This window comes from Canis lupus, chromosome 18 (assembly GCF_011100685.1).
Source record: "Canis lupus familiaris isolate Mischka breed German Shepherd chromosome 18, alternate assembly UU_Cfam_GSD_1.0, whole genome shotgun sequence".
NCBI lineage: Eukaryota > Metazoa > Chordata > Mammalia > Carnivora > Canidae > Canis > Canis lupus.
Window position 1 is genome coordinate 6,074,797 of NC_049239.1, and position 22,861 is coordinate 6,097,657.

The following is a 22,861-nucleotide window of genomic DNA, read 5'->3' on the forward strand; positions in this document are numbered from 1 at the left end:
CAAATCCTACCTTTCCTCCAAAGTCAAGGAGAAAAGAATAGGGATCCATCAGGGGATCATGTAAGCCTGAAATGACTGTCCCTCCGCCCCCATCCCCACTGCTCATTTTACAATTCAAGTGCCGCTGACTGTAATACACTGAGTGCTCTTTCTTCTCCGCGCACAGTGTGGATAATGGTCTACACATCTCTCTCCCTTGAGATCTAACATAGTGACATTACAGACTCAGAAGGGGAAGTCAGACTCTCTTGTTCTTTGATACAATAGGATATGACATAAGTGCCTGATACCAACACAGCCTTTCGAGTGTTTAAAAAAATATACGGTGGCTGTAGTTTTTTTTTTTTTTTTTAAGATTTTATTTATTCATTCATGAGAGACACAGAGAGAGAGAGAGGCAGAGACCCAGGCAGAGGGAGAAGCAGGCTGCATGCAGGGATCCTGACGTGGGACTCAACCCCAGGACCATGCCCTGAGCCGAAGGCAGGCACTATACCCCTGAACCACCCAGGGATCCCCTCCTTTTCTTCTTAAGATTTTATTTGTGGCTGTAGTTAATAATACTGTGTGTATACTTGAAATTTGCCAGAAGAGTAGATCTTAAGTGTTCTTACCCCCACTCCTCTCCCAAAAAAGCTAAGTGTGAGGTGATAGATGCGTTAATTAGCTTGATTATGGTAATCTTTTCGCATCACATACGTATATTAAATCATCACACTGGATGCCCTGAATATATGCAGCTTCTGTTGCCAGTTATCCCTCAGTTAAGCTGGGAAGATACATGGAAATAAGATGGCCTGTGAAGTTGTACATCCCCAGCCACTGTTCCATGCTTGGAAACTAGGATTTTGGTGTAGTCAGAGAGGCTCTCGTCCCAGCAGATGTTGGGAGGAGAGAATACCATGGGACATTTTCTTCCCCTTTCAGTGTCTAAATTTCTTCAGAATATGATCTCTGTTCTGACCTGAAAAAGGTTCAAAGAATTTAACGGCTACAGTTGCTCCATAGCTAAATCCAGCACGTGCCTTTCCCTCTTTATCTGCAGGATATGACAATATGATACCTGCTTTTGTCTTCGGCCTTGGGGCCATCTCCCTGTCCCGGTTCTCCTGTCTCCTTGAGATCTCTCCTCCTTAGTGTCGTTGGCGGCCCCTCCGGTTGCAGTCCGCGAGCAGTGTTAGGCTGTAACCTAACCTAACCTAATGCCTCCAGTAATGAGCTTCACCTGGAGCTTGTTAGAAATCCAGACTCTCAGGTTCCCTGGGAGCCTCTGAATCTGCATTTTAACAAAATCCTGGGGTGTTGATGTGTTCATTAGGCTTTGAGAAGCGGTCTAATGAGCTCCCGAGGTACAAATATTGCTGATGTCAATGTTCTAGTTGGGTGGCTAGATCCAAGTGGGGCGTCTTTCTGTTTCTTGCCGCCCTCGATGGACCTAAGGCCATCCACCTGAGCCAGAACAGGCTGTTCTTTCCCAGTTTCTCTCTCACATTGCTGTCTCTCTCTGCGAGTTCAGGTGCCGACCTCCCTGGCAGGAAGGCCTTGGATGGGATGAGCTCCTGGCATTTCTGATAGCACACTGCAGACGCCTATTCTCCAAGGCTGGGGTCCCTGTGCTCCCGCTTGGCTTGTCTGTCTACACAAAGATGGCCAAAGAGGGCTTATTGGCCACTCACGTCTACTTTCTGGTACTCTGTATAAAAAATTTACTCACTGCATGGATATTGAGCAACGTGATTAATGACAAAAGGAAGTACTTTCATGGTTTGACAAATAATCGCTTCCATTCTTTCATTTGAAAATTGTGCACTTTAGTAGAAAAAAAAGAATATATGACAACAGCAAGGCCCTTTATGGGGAAATGACCCATCTGAGAAGGCGAATACTGATTTTCCGTCTTAATCAGCTAGCAAGTGGTGGTGTGAGAAATACTCACCTGCGGTATGTGGCATCTGTCTTCCTTCCTAGACTATCTGCTCCATGAGGACAAAGACCACTTGTATCTCTGCAACAAGCACAGGACCTCGCACGTATTCAAGGCCCAATACACATTGATGAGTGATGCATGAGCCCATTCATTCTCCTTGGAACATGGTTGACACATCTTCAAACACTCAGCTTGGAGTGGAGGCTGTTCATCAGGCTGTGTATTATTATTATTATTTTATTTCCCCCTGGTTACAGCGCCTTCACACTTAAAAGGCCTTATTAATATTGCTTGTAAGAAGAAATGTTGATGGAAATGAGTCAAATGGCATTATGGTTAGAAACTTGCCAGGTGTCATTTTTGGGAGATTAGATAACTGTGTTTTCTGGTGAAGTGAATTGCCTGTTTGTTGCAAGTTAAGACTTTGCTGGACTGGTTTACAGGGCCAGGGGGAAAGAGATAAGTGAATCTTCTAGTGAGAGGTCATCTGTTTTGAAAGCGGGGAAGATTCCATGAACCAGATCCAAGTGTTACAACACAGGGAAATGTCTCAGACTGCTGGGTAATGAAGCCCCTAGTTGAACATTAAAACAAAACTTCTTCCCCCTGTCCTCTTTGCAAAGCCCACAGAGCTCAAACCTCGGAGGGCTTGCATGATGACAGCCGTGAGTAGATTTGGATTAAAACTCTGATCCCGAAGAAAAAGTGTATCTTTCCACAGGTATTCATGGGAAGAAAGCTGCCCCTTCTCCTTTCCTTGCTACTCTGCCCTTTCAGAAGCCATTGCAACAGAGGAGGTGCAAACGGACTGTATTACTCCTTCCCCAGAGCTGGAGCGAGACAGATATGTCGTCTCCATGGCATCATGTGTTTCCCTTCCTCTCAGGTCGTGGCTTGACCATTAGGGGAATGTCTTAGGCATCTTTGTGTTTTCCTGGACAGGAAGAACAAAAAGGTCCTGCCCTTCTAGAGATTTCATTTGCCCTAATAACCAGCTGGTTGGAGCCGTGCTTTCCATTGCTGTCTTCTCCATCCCCTGCCCAACCACAACCACTTTTACTTTCTTTCTTTCCATTCTCTAGAACTCCTGGTTCCGAGAATGACCATGAAAAATAGACCAGAGAAGCAATGCTCTGAAGCATGGTGGGTGGTTATTTCTCTTTTGTTTTAGATTACCGAGCTTTCCTGGATACCTTCAATTAATTGAAATTATTATTAGAAGAACCTCCCCTTACCGCAATGAAAAGGCATTTAGGTGATACAATCAAGTGTGTGCTGTAATTAATTCAGTCATCTAACAAGTATGTTTGTCATCCTGATGTGACTGGTGACCTTGACTGGGAGCAGAGAGCCTCCTACATATAGGATCTGTTCAGGGCAGGGGGCTCCTTGCTGTCCGATTCCATCAAGTCATGCTGTGTTGTGCACTTGGAACCTGTTATGAGGACAGAGCACATGTTAAGTGGCTCGCTCCAGTGAAGTGTGTAAAACTTCAATAGATACCTTATTTGGTTTTTTGGGAAAGTCCATTCAGACCATTTGAGTCTCTGTAATCCACATTAGGGGATCTTTACTATCCCAATAGATTGAGAGGTAGATCTGAGCCCACTTTCTGGAAGAAATGATAACAGTTTACACAGGTAGTCTTCGTGAATCGAGCATGAACTCACTGAAGGACTATCCTCCCACAGGGCCCTCGGAGACCTGCCCACGCCCAGAAGTCTCTCTCCGCCCCTGCAACCTCACACAGCCACGTTTCCCTCACACCTCCTTCCTTCTTGCTCCCAGCCTGGCCCCTGGCTCCTCAGACCACAGACACCCCTGTCCTTTGGTAGCGTGCATTTTCATTTACCGGCTTCTGTGGAAGGCTGCACCCTCCAAGGTCTTGCCCATCGTGGGCGGCTCCCCGTCCCCTCTCACTGCAAAGCCAGCTGCCCTGCGCTTCCGTGCGCCCCCTCCCTTCCAGTCTCCCTTCCAGTCAGTGTCTGGCTACGCAGCCCCACAGACCAGCCGTTCCCACCAGCAGCCGACCTCTGCTCTCACTCCCTGGCGGAGGTGCTGGCCTCTTCCTACCGCCTCCACTTCTGTGTCTTTTCATGCTGTGTTCCTCCCCTTTCTCCTCCCTTTTCCTCTGCACACCTGCACGTTATTCTTCACTTATTCTTCGCAGTACGGCTCAAGCATCACACCCCTCAGGAAGCGTTGCTGTGAGTGCCCTCTGTCCTCTCCAGCTGAAAACTGGCAGGGTGCATGCTTGCTGTAAGCTCGTGTCCAAGCACGTCTCGTTCTGTCTCCGTCATTCACTGAGTTCCTCTGGGGGCAGGGGCCAGTGCAGTCTCTGCATTCGATGAATCGTGAGGAAGGGGATGCATCGATTGGTGAATTAATTAATAGGTAACAGTAACACACCTTTGGTGCAGAGGTCACCTTAAAATAATCCACATGCCGGGCTGTTCTGGAATGATGACTAGGCCAATCGATGATCAGCAGAAATTGTAAGACTAAGTCACTGGCTTGCTGCGGGAGATGCTCGTTCCTCTCTTTTACCAGTTTCATCTTAATGTCTTGTGAAAAAAAATGTGTCTATAGATCCTTCCTGGTGTGACCTTGTAGGTTAGGTTAATTCATGAAATAATGGGGACGTTGTGGTGATACCAAGGAATAAAGGAGGCATTCTTTTGCACATAAATATCTGTTCAAAAAAAGAAAATATGTTCAAATGATTAAGATATTAGTGTTCAAAATTTACTTAATTAGCATAATCATTCCTTTTATAAACAAATATAAAGAAAACTAAAAATAGTTTATATTTTTGCTCTAAATTATATGCCCCAGAAAGGATGTATTCTTAAAAGTTTTTTTTTTTTTTTTGTCTTTGCTTCCATTTTAGTATAGAGTCTGGGAAAATGCATCTCTTCATATTTGAAGTGTAGCTGCTTGTAAAATGTGTTCAGAGTTTACTTGTACCTAAACAATTGCAGGCAACGTCCTGAGGAATTTCATCTCCTATTTATCACATGCTTCATTGCATGAGGCTTTGGAAGAGGAGCTTTAGAGCTGCAGTGTCTCACTGAGATAAATGTCACTTTAGATGTCCTTTGTGAGAAGGAAAGCCTGCAATAGAAGACACAGGGATCAAAATGTGGGGCAAATGTCTTAAAAGATTAGAGCGTTGGACCTGTCCCAGCTCAAACATAGAATTGAAGCTGCACGTATGTGTACATGTGGAGGGCCGGATGCGTGTGCACGCATGTGTGTGCGCGCGCGCATGTGGGTGTGTTGTTCCAAAGTCCAAGTAGGGAGAGTATGTGAAGGAACAGAGATATGAGCGAGAAAGCTATAGTGTAAGTTACAGGAAAAAACTTTGCTCTAGATCATTCATGCTTTTAAAGTGCCCAGACTTGTCCACATTTTCCCCATGTGTTACTGGCACAAAATGTCCCTGTGACATCCCTTACTACTTCAGTCAAATCTAAAAGCTTTGTTTCGGCATGTCCTATTGGTATCAATATGTTTCCAATCTCTACCAGGTTTTGTAGACATTAGGCATGAGATTGACTAAATCATTCAAAAACGGAGGCCGAATACTACGTATATGGACCAAGCAAGGCTTCAGAGTCTTTCTTGACTGTGTTGTTTTCAGATTTTCACAATTTCCAATTTAAACCCGAAATCACAGCAGTGTTTATGACATCCTCTGGTTGTAAGCTATGGTTGGAAAATTATAGGGGACCCTGTGTGAATACCAGGGATCTCGGGATCATGATGAAATCCGTACTGTCATATGGAGGTTTGGACAGGGCATGACTAAACCAAAGGATGGACCCGTCATGCTCAGTGCCCTTTGCTGACTTGTGCCCAACAGAACAGTGAGGAGCCACCACCGCATGACTGTCCCTTGGGTGCAGTGCTCTTCTCCACAGTCGTAGTGGGGAGACCAAGCGCTACCCAAGGATATCAGCCCTTCTTGCCCAGCCAGGCTGAACTAAAGTCTTCCCCTATGATGTTCCCTGATGCTTGATTTTTAGATTTTTACCTGGAAAGATCAATGGCTCTGGACATTCTCTCAAGTTCTGTAACTAAGCCATCTCCAATTCTCTTGTCTGTGACCCCTTCATCATTCTAGTGCACTGCTTGGAAAGCTCAGAGCAGGGGCATCTCCTGGAGAGCTTGTGAAGATGCAGATTCTGATCCTGGGGGTCTGTGGGCAGGTGCAGGACTCCCCATCTCTAACAGGCTCCCAGGCAAGGCCCATGTTGTTAGTCCGCAGACCACACTCAGAGTTGTGAGGCTCTATCCTTCCTCAGCAGACACCTCACTGGTCTGTCCACCCTCTTCTGGAGGCCACCCTCCCTTCTCCACATGGTGGCAAGGCTATTTTTTTTTTCTTTTTTCTTAAGTTGGAAGAGGGAGATTACTTAATTTTACCAAGATGCTACATGGCATAGAGAAAAACAATTCTTAGTCATAAACCAAGTACGCACCACTGAAACCACATGCTTTAAAAAAAAATAATGGCCTCGATCTTTATAAGAAGAAAGTCACAGTGTTTGAAAATTATAAGCCATTATGCTTTACTCTGTCCATCCCACTTGGAGGGGAAGAGTCACCTGTCACCAGGGCACAGAAGCCAGGCTCATTCATCACCAGGAGCATTGTGGGCTCCAGTGTGAGCATGCTGGCTCTTCCCACAACGCCGGTGGTACCCAGGGAGGACTATTCTCTGTGAGACCTCTGCCTCTGCCTCTGCCTGTGCCTCTAGATAAGTTGCATAATCAAACTTTTGTTTTGAGGAAAGTGTAGATTCATGTGTTGGTGTAGGAAATGAGACAGAGAAGTCCTGTGTACCTTTTACCCAGTTTCTCGGAAGGGAACAGGTTGCGATATCACAGCCAGGATGTGAGCGGCAATGCGTGGTCTCTACCACCACAGGGATCCTCCCGTTTCCCTCTTTACAGACTTTTGCCCACCTCTGGGCACCGGTTAGGTCCTTCTCTAAAAAGCAGCAGGCATTATAAAAACACAAATCTAAAGCAAGTTCATCCTTGTTTAAACCTGCTAGTGGTATTGCCCTTAAAATGGAATCAAAAGCCTTAGCAAGTAGCCTTCTGCCGGGGCCCTCTGCTTTCCCAGCCTCACCTCCACTAGATTTCTCTCCAGCCGGGGAGCCCTTCACTACCACCTGTCTTCTCGCAAGGAAGCCCCCCAAACTCCTCCACACACTCTGCTGAGCTCCTCTTGGCCTTAAGAGCTCAGCCGAGGGCAGCCCGGGTGGCTCAGCGGTTTAGTGCCGCCTTCAGCCCAGGGTTTGAACCTGGAGGCCTGGGATCGAGTCCCATGTCGGGCTCCCTGCATGGAGCCTGCTTCTCCCTCTGCCTGTGTCTGTCTCTCATGAATTAAAAAAAAAAAAAAAAAAACTCAGCCGAATGGCCATTCCTCAAGGAATCCTGCCGCGATCTCTCAGACCAGGTCGGCTTTCTATGCTCTAGAAGCATCCACACAGCCATGATCCCAACTGCAGTTCAGTCCCCAATTAATTGGGTGAGTGTGTGTCTTCCCCACTGGGGTTTAAGTTTCACGAGGCAGGAGCACTGTCAGTCCTCCCTGTGCCTGCCCTTGGACCTCGAGGGTTGCCTGGCACACGCTGACCCTGAAGTGATGACGGAGATGGCGGTGATGGCGATGGGGATGGCTTATAGGAGCCAGCCACTCTGACACATATTAACATCTTAACCCTTATGGTGACCCCGCAAGGGCACTTTTTACCCTCGTTTTACAGATAAACAAAGTGAGGCTCACCAAGAAGTAATTTGTCCCAGGTCACACCACTCAGTCTTTCACAGACAGGCGTCCGGAGCTGGGACCCGCCTGCTTGGGCAGGATCGCCTTCTGCCCTGATGGCTGACCTCTGCGCACTTGGCCACCACGCACATCAGTAAGGTGTTCAGTGAACACCTGCTGGGTGAATGATTAAGGGGGACGTTTTCTGAGCTAGCTCTGATTAACTACTGGCACGGAAGTCCCCCGTGGACAAAGATCGCAAGGGGCTTTTCATTCTGGTGGGCCTGATTCTCAGTAATTTCCTTATTAGGAAAATACTTATTAGGGGTTGTTGTTTTTTTAAATGCAACTTTCAAGTATTAGGTAGACATGAATTAGAAAGTCTAAATTATTTGCAAGTGTAAACTGGAGAACATTTTGTAAGTGTTTTTTTCCTTGCGAGTGGATGAGTGTATAATGAGTATAGCATTCATTCTATGACAAGTATTGTGGGATTTGGGAATTATTTTATGAAATAACACAAACATCCCCATTTAACCTCGAATCAACACTCAATAATAAGTGAATAGACTTAGGGGGGAAAAAGCAAGTGTATTTCTAATGGCAGAAACCATTCCCAGTGAAAATTAATTAAGTTAAAGAGTTCCTCTATCCTTTGGCACATTAATACTTACTCCTAATTGTTATTTGATATTTTTAGGTTTTGTATTTCTTTTGCAAATTGAGCAAGCATTTGATGAATGACTGGGTTCTGCTACCCAACTTTTGGACTATTTCCAAGCATAAAATTACAATTCCAGATAATCCTGTCACAAAGATCTGGGTCTCATTAGGAAGGAGGGGAGCTGGGCGATGGCCCAGTGTGGCCTCCCCCAAACCAAGCAGCCATGGCTTTCTCTAGTTCTACACACGATTTAAATTTTTTAGTAATCCTAAAAATTGATGTGCTTTTTCCATGAAAGGAAGTGTGGCCACATTTTCCAGAGGGGGAGGCATCAGTGTCCTTACTCCTTCATGCTCTCATCCCCAGCCCTCACCCTCGCCACCACCCACACAACATCTGTAGTTCTTAAACTAAAAGCACAAATTATTGTGAAAGTTAATTGAGCTTACAAAGAAATGCTTGTGTAGAAAACTTTCTCGGCTTCAAGGAAAACAATCTGGCTTGAGTGGCCATTCCATGGAGTAGAAATTAGTTCACTGGAAGGCACTCCTACAGCCCTCAGGAGTAACCCTTCTGTGGCCAACCCCCCCCCCCCCCTTCTGAAGATTTGACACTGTGCCAGAATAAACAGCTTAAGGATGAGTCTGGTAAGGGCATAAAGCCCACACTCACAGATTCTTATTTCTCTGGTTGCTGGCCTCAATAACTAGATAGTCAGCTGGAAGAAGCAAAAACAAACAAACAAAAAAGTGCTTTAGATTACAGATTCCTGACTTACTGAAATATGTCCATCACACTGGGCCTGAGCCTCTGGCCATTTAAAGGCCATTGGATGCCACCCTCACACAGCACTGGCCTTGCAGGGACATGCAAGCCCCGGGTTGCCAAGAACGACTTTATCTTCATCAACATGTTCTATCAGATTGAATGGGACAGCCAGAGAAGCCAGGGCTGGCACAAGAACAAATAGAAAGGAACGAGCCACTTCTCGTGGGGGTAAGCAGCTTTCATTCTTCGTAGGCCCAGGAAACCTTGGGCCTGGACTTGGCTCCAGCCACACCGTTCCACTCATCCCCCTTAATTACCAGGAGTGTCCTCGACTTCCATCACAAGCAAATGCATGAGGTTCCTCTCGTTGCAGAGCATCCTGGTGGATGTCTTGTCACTTAACAGGACCTGCGTTTTGAAAGACGCTACTGATGATCAAAAACAGCATAGGTGGCTTCCAGAGATTAGTCTCTAATTGTCCCCACAGGGAAAAAAAAAATAGCTTCTTACTAAAAGATAAAGGAAGTCCACTCTAGTGTCCTTTGGCCGAGGGGGTGGGGAGGATTTATCACGGTGGACAGGTTCACCTTAGCCGTTGTTTTGAAATGTGAAGGCCAGTTCGGAAAGCTTAACAAAGAAGAGGATTATAAAATGTTGGCTGTAAGCGAGACAAACACAGAAGTTGAAGGCAGGAAATTTGTCGAAGGGAGCTATGAAGTACATTTTGCAAACCATCCGTGTGTGTTATTCTTTTGTATTCTGTTGGCGAATAATTCCTAAAGAAGCAAAGATGGCAATGATACGTGGTGTTTGTTATTCTAGCAGACTCGTGTTTTTGGACGACACCGCTCTGGTTAAGTCTCAAATGTGGGACTTAACCGTGCGATGCGAAAAGGGGCTTTCAGCAACAGAGTTCTCTCTCTGCAGTCAGTAGCAGATCTAATCCTCATAGGCTCGCGGGATGTGATAGAAACTAAACCCTAAGAGAGACCCAAGGAAGGAAAAACACTTCCTCGTCCAAGCTGGAGAGGAATTTACCGTCAGCCCTACTATTAATAGATGCAGTGGAGATTCCATTTTCATTGCTCAACTGCCATATTAGTTATTAAATTTAAAAGAGGTGAATCACGCCTGCTGAAAACCCACGTAGGACGTTCATGCAGACACTGGAGTAATTCAGCAGCATTTCCTTCATCGTTCATTCCTTGCTGGACTTCTCAGTGCGATGAACTCAAGGGAAGCCAAGAGAAGCAGAATGTTTGCTGTTGTTCTCAGATGACACATTAGTCTTCAAAGAGACAAAATGTGCTGTGAAACAGCAGAATGCTTTCACCACCCAAGTGTGAGCAAGTGCAAGGCCGTAGAGGCACCGCAGGACCGGGAAACCGGGAAGAGCAGCGGGATGGGGTTGTCCTCCTGGGGGGTGTCGCTGTGAGCGGAGGCCACACACGTGGAATTCCCGAGAGCGCCGAGGAGGAGGGAGACCTGGAGCAGCGTCCCCGGGTGGGAAAAGCAGGGGTGAGAAAAGCAGTGGGAGGACGCAGTCATTGTCTCCACTGTCTGCAGGGCTGCGAGGTCGAGGAGAAGCAGGTCGCATCTCTGTTCACCCGGAGGAAGTCATGGGGGGACAAGCTTGGGGCCCCTGTAAGGAGCAATCACATGATAGGCTCATGAACACAGGACTCAGAGCAAGGTGACGACTGAGAAGGGACGCGCAGGACTTGACAACTACTTGTCAGGAACACAGGGGGCCGGGATTCTTGGGGGCTGTGGGGGTAATACACAGGTGGACATCCAGTTCCTGCAGCACAGAGCTGTGACACCTGCTGCACACACACACACACACACACACGATGCTTCCCAGCCCTTGCACTTGCCTGTCGCTTTTCAGTACCTTGTACCTTCAGCTCCTCGCATCAGCTGATGATGAAATAGGAAGATCTTTGCCCTAGGAAAACTTTCGGAGTTTGGCCTTGGAGGAAAATGACTCTGTTGAACCACATTTACCTTCTAGAAAGCACAGGGTCATGGGAACCCTGATCCTATACTTCCAGACCTCCTGTTAGGCCTTCCTCTGAAGCAGAGCTCGGTGAAGTACAGCCCGTGGTTCAAATCCAGCGACTGCCTGTTTTTTAAGCCAAGTTTTCGGGCACGAGCCGGTGCCAGGCCCATTCGTTTGGTTCTTGTCTGTGGCTGCTTTTTGCACGCTGGCGGCGGAGCGGAGGGGCTGGGACGGACCCTGTATGAGCCACAAATCTGAACATATTCACTCTCTGACTCCGCTCAGAAAACAAGTAAAGGAGGTTTCAGACTCTCTCTTTTCCAGTCTTCGATCTACGGCAAGGGCAGGCCAGCTTTGGCCGCATCATCCCCAAGTTCCTTTTCTCAGGCCGGTGACGCATCTCATGGCAAGTGGTCGCATATGGGAATGGCTACCTTTAATCGATAGCTCCCCTCACGGAGGGGAAAATATGTTCTAGAAACAATAGTATATGAGCTAAACTTGAAATTCCTCTGTGACAGAACCTCGGCTTGGGCTGCTCCTGAGTTGACTTAGTAGGTGTGAGTGATTTTCAGGTCGGTCTTTCTCAGTCAGTGGACCCAAGACGTGGGCTTTGGGAAGGAGCTAGCTGGGGAAAGGGGCTTCGGGCCTTCCCCGCCGGGACCAGGTCTGTCCTCTTCATCCTGCTCTTTGCACCGTTGCTTCCTCTTCCCACCTGAAAGTGAAACTTAAAGGGAATATTTACATTAAGTAGGAGTAAAGGAAAAAATTGTCCGCTTTCAGGCGAGCATTGAATAAAAGCACGTGCACGCACGCAGCACACAAATCCAGCTACGCTCGCGGAACTGCCGCAAAGGGTCAGGCGAGGGCTTTTTCCTCAGTGAAAACTGTTTAACAGTGGAGAATGTTCTGAGCAGCAAGCTGGGAGTTCTCCTGCGGGAATTCTGAAAGGCCCATCCGAGGTGTGGCCCCCTCAGCTTTCAGTGCCCGGCTTGCCCCCCCCACCCCCGCTCAAGTATGGGTCCAGATGCCCTCCTTTCGGGGCAGGGCCGGGCCCTGTGACCCAGGCAGGCTGGGTAGCTCAGTGGAGAGAGCCCGCAGCTGCTCGCCAGGCCACACACAGCTTGTGAGCAGAAGGCAGAGGGGCCTGCCGCCCAGAGGAAGGAAGCCATAAGCCATTCGTTCTGCTGGGGTCCAGTCGGGACTGCGCTCAAGCCATCGTAGTGTCTCTTAAAGGCTCTGCCCTGGGTCAGGTGCTTCAGCCAGGAAGTCTGCCACCATATCGAATCCTCCCGAGTCCTAAGTCCCTGTGTTATTAGGTGAAGAAAAAGGGACTCTGGAAGTTGCCTTGGTGGTAGTGGAACCAGAGTTCTAATCCTGACCTTGGGGCTCCAAGGTCACTGACCATTGACAGGTGCCGATGAGAGTTGGGCTCTTATTGTTCTGTACTCAGAATGGCCCAGGATGGCGGGTGAGGATAGCTTTCCACAGTTTTTTCTTTCCTTTTTTACTTTTCAAATTCTTTTTTTTTTAAAGATTTTATTTATTTATTCATGAGAGACACACAGAGAGGCAGAGACACAGGCGGAGGGAGAAGCAGGCTCCCCATGGGGAGCCTGTTGTGGGTCTCGATCCCAGGACCCTGGGATTCAGGCCCCGAGCTCAACTGCTGAGCCACCCAAGCGTCCCACTTTTCGAATTCTTGATGACGTATTGGTCAAAGAGTTCTGCTGAGAACCTGACATGTAAACTTGAAAACAACAAAACAAAACAAGCAGTAGTGCCCCTCGTTGGTGATACCAAGCCACTGATCTTTGTAGGCAGACTATTTTTCTTCCTTTCATTGCTTCTCAGTTGTCTCAAGCAGCAAAAGGGAGGAGACAGATGAAGGAGACAGATGACACAGGGACAGCTCCGGCCCGAAGTGGCAGAGTGATGAACTCAGCCCAGAGAATGGCTCGGGAACCTCAGCTATCTGTTTGGCTGCCCCGTGCACCCCGACCCCGGCCCCCAAATCCTTTTCTCCCCCAAGTGGCCCGTATAGGGTGGCTGAGCTTTCCTGGCCTCCAGTATCTTCTCTGTGTTTCCTCTGCCCCTTGAGGTACTGACTGTCCTCTGTGGATGCTTGCGGCACATTCCAGATCCACCCTTGCCCCCCGAGGCTCCCCGTGGAAGGGCTCTGATATCTGCCTGCACCTCATTGCCAGGCTTGCCTGCGCTCCTGCAACAGGCACCTTTGGTCTTGGGGCAGCTGAGGCTCGTAGGCTAGCTGAGGGGCTGGACAAGCCTTACCTGGCAGGTGCCATGAGGGGGGGGAGGGGTCCCTGGGACTATCTTTGTTTTAAGAGGCAAACACTGGTGTAATGGCCTTTACCTGGTGTCTTAGTGATTGCTCCCTTGTTTCAAACGTTTACTGTTGTTATTTGTTTTGTTGTGTCTTTTTGGTTTTTGCTTTTTGTGTGTCTTTTTTTTTTTTTTTTTTTTTTTTTGCTGGGGCAGGGGTGGGGTTGGTCCTTTCTGTTGGGTTTTTTTCTAATACTCATTGATAAGCCAACTTGTGTGTGTATTGAGAGACCGCCTGTGTGTTAGAGGCTGGTATTTTTCAAAACACAGATAATAACAGAGAGAAAAATTTAAATAACATTTAAACCACCTTGGGTAGGGGGTAGGACATGCACTGCCACATAGAACCCAGAGTCTTTCTGCAGAGAAATGCTTGCCAAAAAGGTCTTTGTTCCCCATTCAGGATTAAAAATATTTTATTTCCTTACAAATTACAAATCTTTTCCAGAATTTTGTTTAGTGAGAATGGATGGAGACATGATCATTACATGCAGATAACTGTAAAGAAACCCAGGAAGGGTCACTTGTACCCCAAATTGGGATATGGGCAGTGAGCCAGGGGAAGGGATTGCAGAAAAACAGGATTGGAAGAAACCTGATATTCTGAGTGTGGAATATTATGGGGCTGTGCAAGGCAAAGTCACCAGCTCAGCACCTGGCATTTGTGGGAGACTTGTTCTTTTGGTCTGAATGTAAAATATTGTGTTTCCGTTTGCTTGGTAATAGGGAATATTGGCTTCCTCTTCCCAGATGACTCCAGGTTGGCAATTTCTCTGCTTGCTGACTTGTGTTTCTTTAGTATATCTCTACCCTGAGTGGTTTTGGGACGTCCAGTGATTTTTTTCATGTGTAAAGTCATCTCCCCAAAGGGCTAATATATTCCTCCAAGGCAGTGAGTACTTCTGATTCATTCTTGGCAATGGTGGTTATACTATTTTTTTAAATATGCTTTAGTTAAGTAAGTGAACAAAAGAACAAATAGCCCCTCTTGGCCCAGGTGCCGATCACAGAGCATAGGGGGATGAACCCTTACAGAGAGGCTGTAGGAACACCTAAGGCTAATGACTCCACCTTGCTGTGATGCTTCTCAGCCTTGTGTGGCATTCAAATGAATTCTAGAAGGACAGCTCAACCAGCAAGTAAATAGCCCAATATGGGGAATATTACTCAGCCTTGGTCATTAGAGAGTGAGTCATGTGGACCTGAGCAGAATATAAAAGAGAAGGTATGCGAGTTGGGTGAGGACCATGCCCAGAGGAGTGAAATCTTGTCAGCCCTGCCTCGCTTTACCTCCACGTCACCTTGCTGGGAATGACATAGATTGTGAGGGTGTTTCTAGGAAGAGAAGAGCTGCACCCTGACCTGTAACACTAGACCATACTATGAGAAGCTGTTGAAGATGTAGCTAGTTGCCAACCAGACATGCCAAGGGCTCTGGGTATGTTGGACCTGAGCGCTCACGCTCTCACCCACCCACTGTTTTCTGCTCACCAGTTCTCAGTTGAACAGAGTCAAGTCAGAATTGAAAGGCGGCAGTAAACTGAGGGCAGTCTTGGGTCAAACGTTGACCATGTTTTAAACCCGTTTTCAAGCAATAGTCTTTGACAACAGCCCCATTTTGGAATCTTAAATTTCCCACCTCCTTCCACTAGTCCCTCTCTTGGCTTACTGTCTGTGACCATCATTGGTGTCAGCTCTATCACCCAACCCCACTCCCGAATTGCTTCATCCCTCCAAGTCTCCCAACTTGCTGTGTGCCAGACAGCTAACTAATGAGATGGGCAAACCCACCCTAATCCAATGGGTTCTTCCATGGTAACTAGCTCTTCAACGCATCTTCCTCATCCAGGGTACAGGCAGAGGTTCAGGGCAGTCTTCTTGGGGTCCAGCTTTGGAAACCCGGACGACTGTGCAGATGTCAGGGAGTGACATGAGTCTTGACTCCGCACTGCCCTGCACTGGTGGGTCTGAGGTACTAATCTGAGAAGGTGACGGAGCTCTCAAGAAATAGGTCAGAAGCGAAAATTGCAGTGGAGGGGAAGGATAGAAGCAGTGGTTTGGCTACCAGACACTTGGAAGGGAAGTGGTATTAGTCACTTGAGAAGTATTCCTATATGTGAAGAGAGAGCCCCTGACCATGAGTAAGCAATAGTCCCCAGCTAGGAGATTAGGAAAACAGAACTCAGGCCAGAGAGGAGGCGCTTACTCATGATATCTCTAGAAAGGAAAAACCAGACACACTAAGCTCACTGTTGTTTATATTTTCACATAGAGAGATTTTTAAACCAAATCCGGTGATCTGTCCTTTCGTCTGTGTGCTGCTCAGCGTTCAATACTCAGTCAAGGTATGATGTATTAGCCACAGACTAGATCGAGTTCTGTATGACCTGATACAGATGCTGATGTGTGTCTTTCCTCCTTCCATGAGGTTGTGTTCAGGACATGTCCATGTGTTTAAAACACACAGACACTGGCCACCAAGACAGAGTGCTGTCTGATACGCACTAAGTATTCAGAAGAGGTTTATTGAATTGAATGAAGAAAAGGTTGATGGGTGTGATTTATGAAATCTTTTTCAGTTCAGATGAGTTTCTCAGAGTTCAGATACATTGGACTAATTGATCTCTGACTAACCATTAAACTACCTATTAAAAAATGGAGTGCAGGGGCGCCTGAATGGCTCGGGGAGGGGGGAGGCGGGGGGTAACTTCTACCTTCGGCTCAAGTTGTGATCCCCAAGGTCCTGGGATCGAATCCCCCACCGGGTTCCCTGCTCAGCAGGAAGTCCACTTCTCCCTCTCTCTCTACCCCTCCCCCTGTTCATTCTCTCTCTCTCTCTCTCTCTCTCTCTCTCAAATGAATAAATAAAAACTTTTTTAAAAATGGAGTGGATTGCCAGCCCTGTGATTTAAGATATTTAGTTTCCATTGTTAGGACCGTTCTTGGGCTCACATCCTATATGTAATAATGAAAAGTGCTGACTTTTATTTCAGAATTCTCAAGCGTCTCAAATTTCAACACAACTTACCAGTTCTGCTGAGACGATTTAAAAAAAAAATTTTTTTAAGTCCCTAGGTGGGGAGTGGGAAATGGTTTGTTGGTATCATGAAGACATAGGCAGGAATAGATTGCCAAGGTTTGGTTGCAATGCGTACTGCTAGGGTAAAGCCCCAGTGTGAGACATAATTTATATTTAGAGACTTGTTAATTATGAAATACTTCCACGTCCATGATCATGTAACTGCTCACCCTCCCCTGTCAAATATGTTGAGCTGGTCCCATTTTTAACCAGTGAGAAACACTGAGACCCAGAGAGTCTGGGTCTGGCAGGAGACCATCCCATACTGATACTATCACCATCGTCACTCTGATGTTTGATGATGTCTCTAGAAGCATATTCCACAGTCTCTCGTAGAACTGGACTTTCTGGGATTCAGACACATCAGTTAACTCCCGAGAGAGTAGACACGATATACAAAGGTATCCTAATTCCGTATATTGTTTAAATATCATGAAGTTGGCCTGGGATTACTTAAATGGCTAGGAGGAGAAGCATGGGGGATGGAAATCAACCAGTTTTGGTGTTCTGGTCCTAACTCCAAAATAAAAGAGAGATTATTTTAAAATCTTCTGCTTGTTCATTTAATTGGAGTTACTGTAGCTTGCAGTTGCATCGGACATGTCAGAGCCTGGCGTGTTTAGTCCAGTAGGGATATTATAATGCACGTGGCAAATTATCAAATATTTCAGAGGACCTTTTGATGATCACATATGCCCTTCCAAATCGCAGTGTAAATTCAAATTAAGTTCGACAACTATCTTTGGATGCCTACAAGCTGAGAACTGTTTATTAGTTAAAAATCAAACATGATAAAATAAGGAACTACCGGTAAAATATAAAGCTTTGGAAAATAAAGAAAAATCTTCACGATGATGAGACTTTTCCCACTCTACAAGGCCTTTGATGAAACCCACGGTGACAATGTAAACGCTCTGTGCTCCGCAGGGAGTCTGGGTGAGGATCCTCTCTCTCTCTCTCACCCTGTGCTCTCTTTCTCTCAAATACATAAATAAATCTTAAAAAATAAAAAGTAAATAAAATCCACCTCTCCCCACCATAAAGATGAATAATAAATAATATATATATTTGCATAAACAATAATTCTAAGTAGTGATAAATTTACTTGGAAGTAAAGGAAGAGGGTGATGTGATGGGATTTAATGGTGGATATGTAGGCTAATCTGGTTCCAGGACAGGCTTTTCCAAAGGGATGACCATTGAGAAAGATGTAGAAATCTGGAGGGAAACAGAAGAGCATTCCAGGTGGATGGGATAGCCCTGGAAGTGAGCCAAGAACTGGGCCAGCTGGAGAGAACTAGGGGAGTGTGCCTGGAACGGGGAGCAGAAGAGGCTGAGAGAAGCAGAGATGAGGAGAAAGGAGCCTCCACTGTGTTCTGATAACACGGGGAAACTTCTGGATGGTTCAAGGCAAGGGAGTAGTGTGATACGATTTCTGCTTCAAAACGAGGTGTTCTGTGGAAAATGGGGCAAGGATCAAAGCGCAATTTAGAAGGCCAAGGGGAGAGATTCACAAGAGCCAGCTCCTTTGGCAAACCTTAATATGTAGTTGAGAAAACAACAAATTAAAACAATTATAAATTTTTTTAGGCAGTTTCAAAAGTGTCTAAGTGGATTTGGGAAAATCTGGAGAAACTTGTTTTAAGGTCGTGTCTTAATCAGCAATACAGATTTGCCCAGGCTTGTGGGGAAAGAGAGGTGTACACCCCCATAATGAGGCAGGAAAGCCACAGGCCCTACCCCATAAAATCAAGAGTATTCCAAGACTTAGAGGAGGCAGATTGTTTTTATTTTCAGTTAAGATCAGTGGTGGTGGTGTGGGGGGGGGGGGTGTTCTTAAGAAAAAGAACAAGCAGACTGTGGTCAGCCCGAGATCCCCAAGGATAATACGCAGATAACTTCCCCTAAAACACATTTCTCAGTGTCACTGCAAGCTGGTGCAACATGACGTCGGTGCCTCTCAGTAGGAGGCTGTGGAATAAGCCTTACCAGAATAGCGATTCCAATTCCACGGAATCCCATTAATTGAAATTCTGAAGTAGGCAAAACTGTTGTAAGTGAAGACAAGTCACGTGTAGTGGTTGCTGGTGTAGCTGGGAAGAGGCCTGAGGGGCCCCCAGGGCTGATGTCCTATGTGGTGGCAGGAGTGGAGCTTCCACAGGTGTGTGCGTGCGTTGAACCTCTCCCATGCTGCCCTCCAGACGGCCCCCGTCACAGGTGCGTGTGCTGCCTCCACACAACAGCTGTGAGTTCACCTCGAGCTCTAACCCATGGTGTGCCAGGGACCAGTGTTCCGGCATTCGGACCGTATTTGCAATGCGTTAAAAAATAAGTTAGGTGAGAAGATGGTCACAAGTCTCATCTAAGGACATTTACGGTGTTGTTCCTTCAGCTTTTCGACACGGTTCCGGATCTTCCTAGTAAAATCTGAAGATGAGAAACCTGAGTGCTTAGTAGCACCTGTACGGCTGCTGCTCTTGATTCAGTAGAATTTATCCTCAGATTTGTAACAGGTAGAGCAGATCACTAGCATTTTGTACGGAGCTGGATACACTTTCAATTGTCTAGCCTTCTCGTATAGGGCTCTGAAGTCCTATTACTGGTCCCTTTGAATAAATGGCTTACACACCTAATCCTCTGTGCATCTGTTAATGAAACCGTTGCGTAAGTTCCTTTCCCTTTCTTTCCTTTTCTGATCAATATTCTACAGGCAAAATAACTCTATTTAATGCCCAATATTTGAGTGAAGCTGTTCGCAGGTCCAGACACTCCCAGGTCAGATCATCCCCCAGGGCGAGTGTCCATCCACAGGGGCCCTCTTACAGCTGTACAGGTGCATCTTGTGTCACTGTCACATTTCTCAGGAGTTAATTTTAACAAAAGAAAGGTGAAAAGCTTTTGTGTTTATTCAGGCTGTAAAACAGTTCTGGAAGGTCAGGATTATTTTCAGCATGCCTACGACTTGAGGAAAGCGTGCCGGGGAGAGCTTAGAGAAGTCATTCGGGGTCACGTAATGAGGAAGTGGCCAAACAAAAACTTTCTCCTGGATGAATCAAAAAGCTCTTGCCCTTTTGCAGTTTTGTCTTAAACCTGCCTAACTAGTTTTGTGATTTCTTTTTAAAAATAATTTTACTTAATTCAGTGATCTCACATTTAACTCTTTCCATTGCTTTATATTCATAATGTGAGACATTTGGGATAAGTATGGAATGAAGATTATACTTTGTTGAATCAAGAAACCTAGGTCAGGGGCACCTGGGTGGCTCAGGGGTTGAGCGTCTGCCTACGGCTCAGGGCATGATCCCGGCCGGGGTCCTGGGATCGAGTCCCGCATCGGGCTCCCTGCATGGAGCCTGCTTCTCCCTCTGCCTGTGTCTCTGCCTCTCCCTGTGTCTCTCATGAATAAATAAGTAAAACCTTAAAAAAAATAAAAGGAAAGAAACCTAGATCAAATCATTCTGATCCTCACTCTGGAGTTCAGTTAAGACCCTGTCATCTGCTTTGGGGCACACGGCAGGAGAAAGTCTCAAATGAACAGCTTTGTAATGATCTCTTTGGAGACTTTAGTAACTAATCCTGGAATAGAATTCAAGATGGATTTGCCTCAAACGGAATCACACGGTATTGTACCAATTGCTTTCTTGGTCTCCAGAACATGCCTGTTGACAGGTGAGCATTTAGGGCTTTTTACAGTTTGCCATATTTTAAAAAATGAACAACACTTTGCATGAAGCTTCATAAAGCATATACATTTGTTTACATGAGTTGTCCAGTTGCTTCCCAAAATGTTTTTTTTAAGATGTTTTTCAAATTAACATTCATATCAGTAATGTGTGACGTTGCTGTTCCAGATGCGGCATCTCTTTTCCTGAATATAAAAGTAGTTCGTACACATTGTAAGCAGTGAGGGGTCATGATAGGTATCCATCAAATAAATATTTTAGGAGCTCATTTTGCATTTTCTGAGGGAATGAATGCAAGGACAAATGTGGTCTTTTTGAAATCATTTCTTCTATAATGTAACAAGCTAAACTTAACATGCATGTTTTCCTTTTTTGCTGACAAATGTTCCTTTGTGATTGACTTAGTAATAAAAATTTGGGGGGCAGGCAAGAGCACCTTACAAGCTGATATCACCCAGCACCCCTGAGTGGCTCCGTCGGTTAAGCCTCTGCCTTTGGCTCAGGTCGTGATCTCGGGGTCCTGGGATCGAGCCCCGTCCAGCGGGAAGCCTGCTTCTCCCCCTCCTCTTGCCCCTCCGCCCTGCTTGTGCTTCCTCTCGCTCTCTCAAATAAATAAGTAAAATCTAAAAAAAAAAAGAGAGAGAGAGAAACTCTTTCAAATGAAAGCAATTGTTGCTGTTTCTCTCTGTACATGGAGGAAGGTCTTCTGACAGTGCTCCCCCCTGAGCTCTAGGACACCGCTCACCTGGCTGGGACAAAGGGCACGAGTAACACTGTGCTCCCCACATGGCTGCCAATCAGTTGGGCTGAAATGTGGAGACCAAGTCTGCCAGCCTGGAAAGCAGCTTTTGTTTCAATGTGTGCCGATTGAAAGGTCGTGGCTTATTGTCGCAACCCTGCACCTACATCAGTGGTGGCATCGTTAGGGACCTTGGGATTGGGCAACGAGTCTGGCCCCATGTGCATGCGTTGCCGCCAGCTGTGTACAGATGTTCCAAGTGAAGGGTGCAATCAGAGCAGCCTGTGCTTCCGAGTGCGAGCAGCCCAGAGCTGTGTGGGTCAACCCAGGGTTGTGGTTGGAAGAATTCGGGGAGCATTAAGGGGCCCCTGGAGCAGATCAGGGCCTGGAGCGGGGAGGCTATGCTTGGCATGGTCGGGCAGTTGTAGTTCCCAGTGAGAGATCTCCCCAACACCGGATTTGAAGGAGGCCACAGAAGAGGGAAATCCCCATAGAGTTCAAGAGGATGTGGCGATTGCTTCATATTTAATGTCAGTGTCAGTGCATGGGGTTGATGATGTGGTGTCTGAACATGTGCTCGCTGCCGTGGCACCAAAACGCAAGGGCAGACGGTCAGGTGACGCAGTTCCCGTGGGGAAGGAACAGAGATGCCTGCAAAATAGAAATGTAAATGTGGAAAGAGTCTCCCGGGAAAGTACCTGCGTCTTGACTCTGGCCTTGTTTCGTGTCCAGCCACCTGGCCACCGCTGCGGTCGCGCCTGTGCCCGTGCGGAAGAACCTGGCTCGCGCTGAACCTACCCTCCAAAGCCACAGGCCATATTTCTTCACTCTTACGATAATTTTGGTTCAAAGTATATAGTCCCTTAACAAGCTCCCTGCTTCAAAAGCCCCAGACCTCTTTGTTTGGCTATGCTTGCTGAAACACGTCTTTCAAAGAGCCAGGTTTGTAAAGATGACTTTATTATAATCTCCTGTGCTTTTAAAGATAGACCGACGGCTGTAGTGCCGTAATCTACCTTGGTCCCCTAATTTAAACTGTTTCTTGTACGAAGTTAGAACATGAGGGAGTTCAGCGTGCCAAGGCTGTGTCCTGCCAAAGAATGCAAAGCAGTTGCACCTCCACCTGTTCTGGGAGGATTCGCACGGCGTGTGGACAAACAGAAGCACGGGTTGGCTTCTCAGTTGAGTGTGTTTTGAAATGTATGTTTCCGCGTCATTATTTTCTGGATGGATAATTAGGCCTTTGATTTGTTCTTTGATGCGTTAGTCGAGAAGAATATTTATAATCTCTGGCCAGTTGGATTTTCATCTACACTTTTGCCGTCGATTTTAAGCTGTACAACCTTGTGGTCAGAAAATATCGGCCGGCGTCTGTTACGTTCGTAAATATCCCTCGGACACGCAGTAATGTGATAATTGTATTTTGTAAAGTAAAAAGTTCATTATGGAGGTACTAATTCAACATTGTAATTGCATTATATAAATACCCTATGATACACATTTTTTTTGTCTACTAAAGCTCTAAAAGACTATTTTGTCTTGGGGCACCTGGGTGCAATGGTGGAGCGTCTGACTCTTGGTTTTGGCTCGGGTTGTGATCTCAGGGTCGTGAGATCGATCCCTGGTCAAGCTCTGCGTAAGATTCTCTCTCCCTCTACCCCTCTTCCCTCTCAGACTTGTGCTCTTTCTATCTCTCTCAAATAAATAAATCTTTTTTTTTTAAAAGACTATTTTTGTCTTAAAGATTTTCATCGAATTTCCCCTTGAATTTTTAACATTTCAAATGATTCCGTGCATTATAGGGATGAGCTATCTCTTATCGCAAACTGTATCTTACATACACAAACATTTTCTTGTCGCATTCATCCTAGTGAC

At 46.4% G+C, this 22,861-nt stretch overlaps 1 protein-coding gene and 1 long non-coding RNA gene across 5 annotated transcripts in view; one reads left to right on the forward strand and one right to left on the reverse strand.

The window, feature by feature from the left end:
- Positions 1-22,861, forward strand: part of EGFR (epidermal growth factor receptor) — a 197,363-nt gene that overhangs the window by 113,952 nt on the left and 60,550 nt on the right. The gene's annotated exons all lie outside the window — the stretch shown is intronic.
- Positions 503-10,794, reverse strand: LOC111090863. 2 transcript variants are annotated; one of them, XR_005373043.1, is made up of 3 exons: positions 9,151-10,794; positions 3,959-4,619; positions 503-3,362 (listed from the first exon to the last, which is right to left on the reverse strand). It is a non-coding gene; the product is annotated as an uncharacterized LOC111090863 (long non-coding RNA). The 2 variants fall into 2 exon arrangements; XR_005373042.1 differs by lacking the exon at positions 9,151-10,794 and adding exons at positions 4,895-5,041; positions 5,674-5,926 and having other exon boundaries at positions 503-4,619.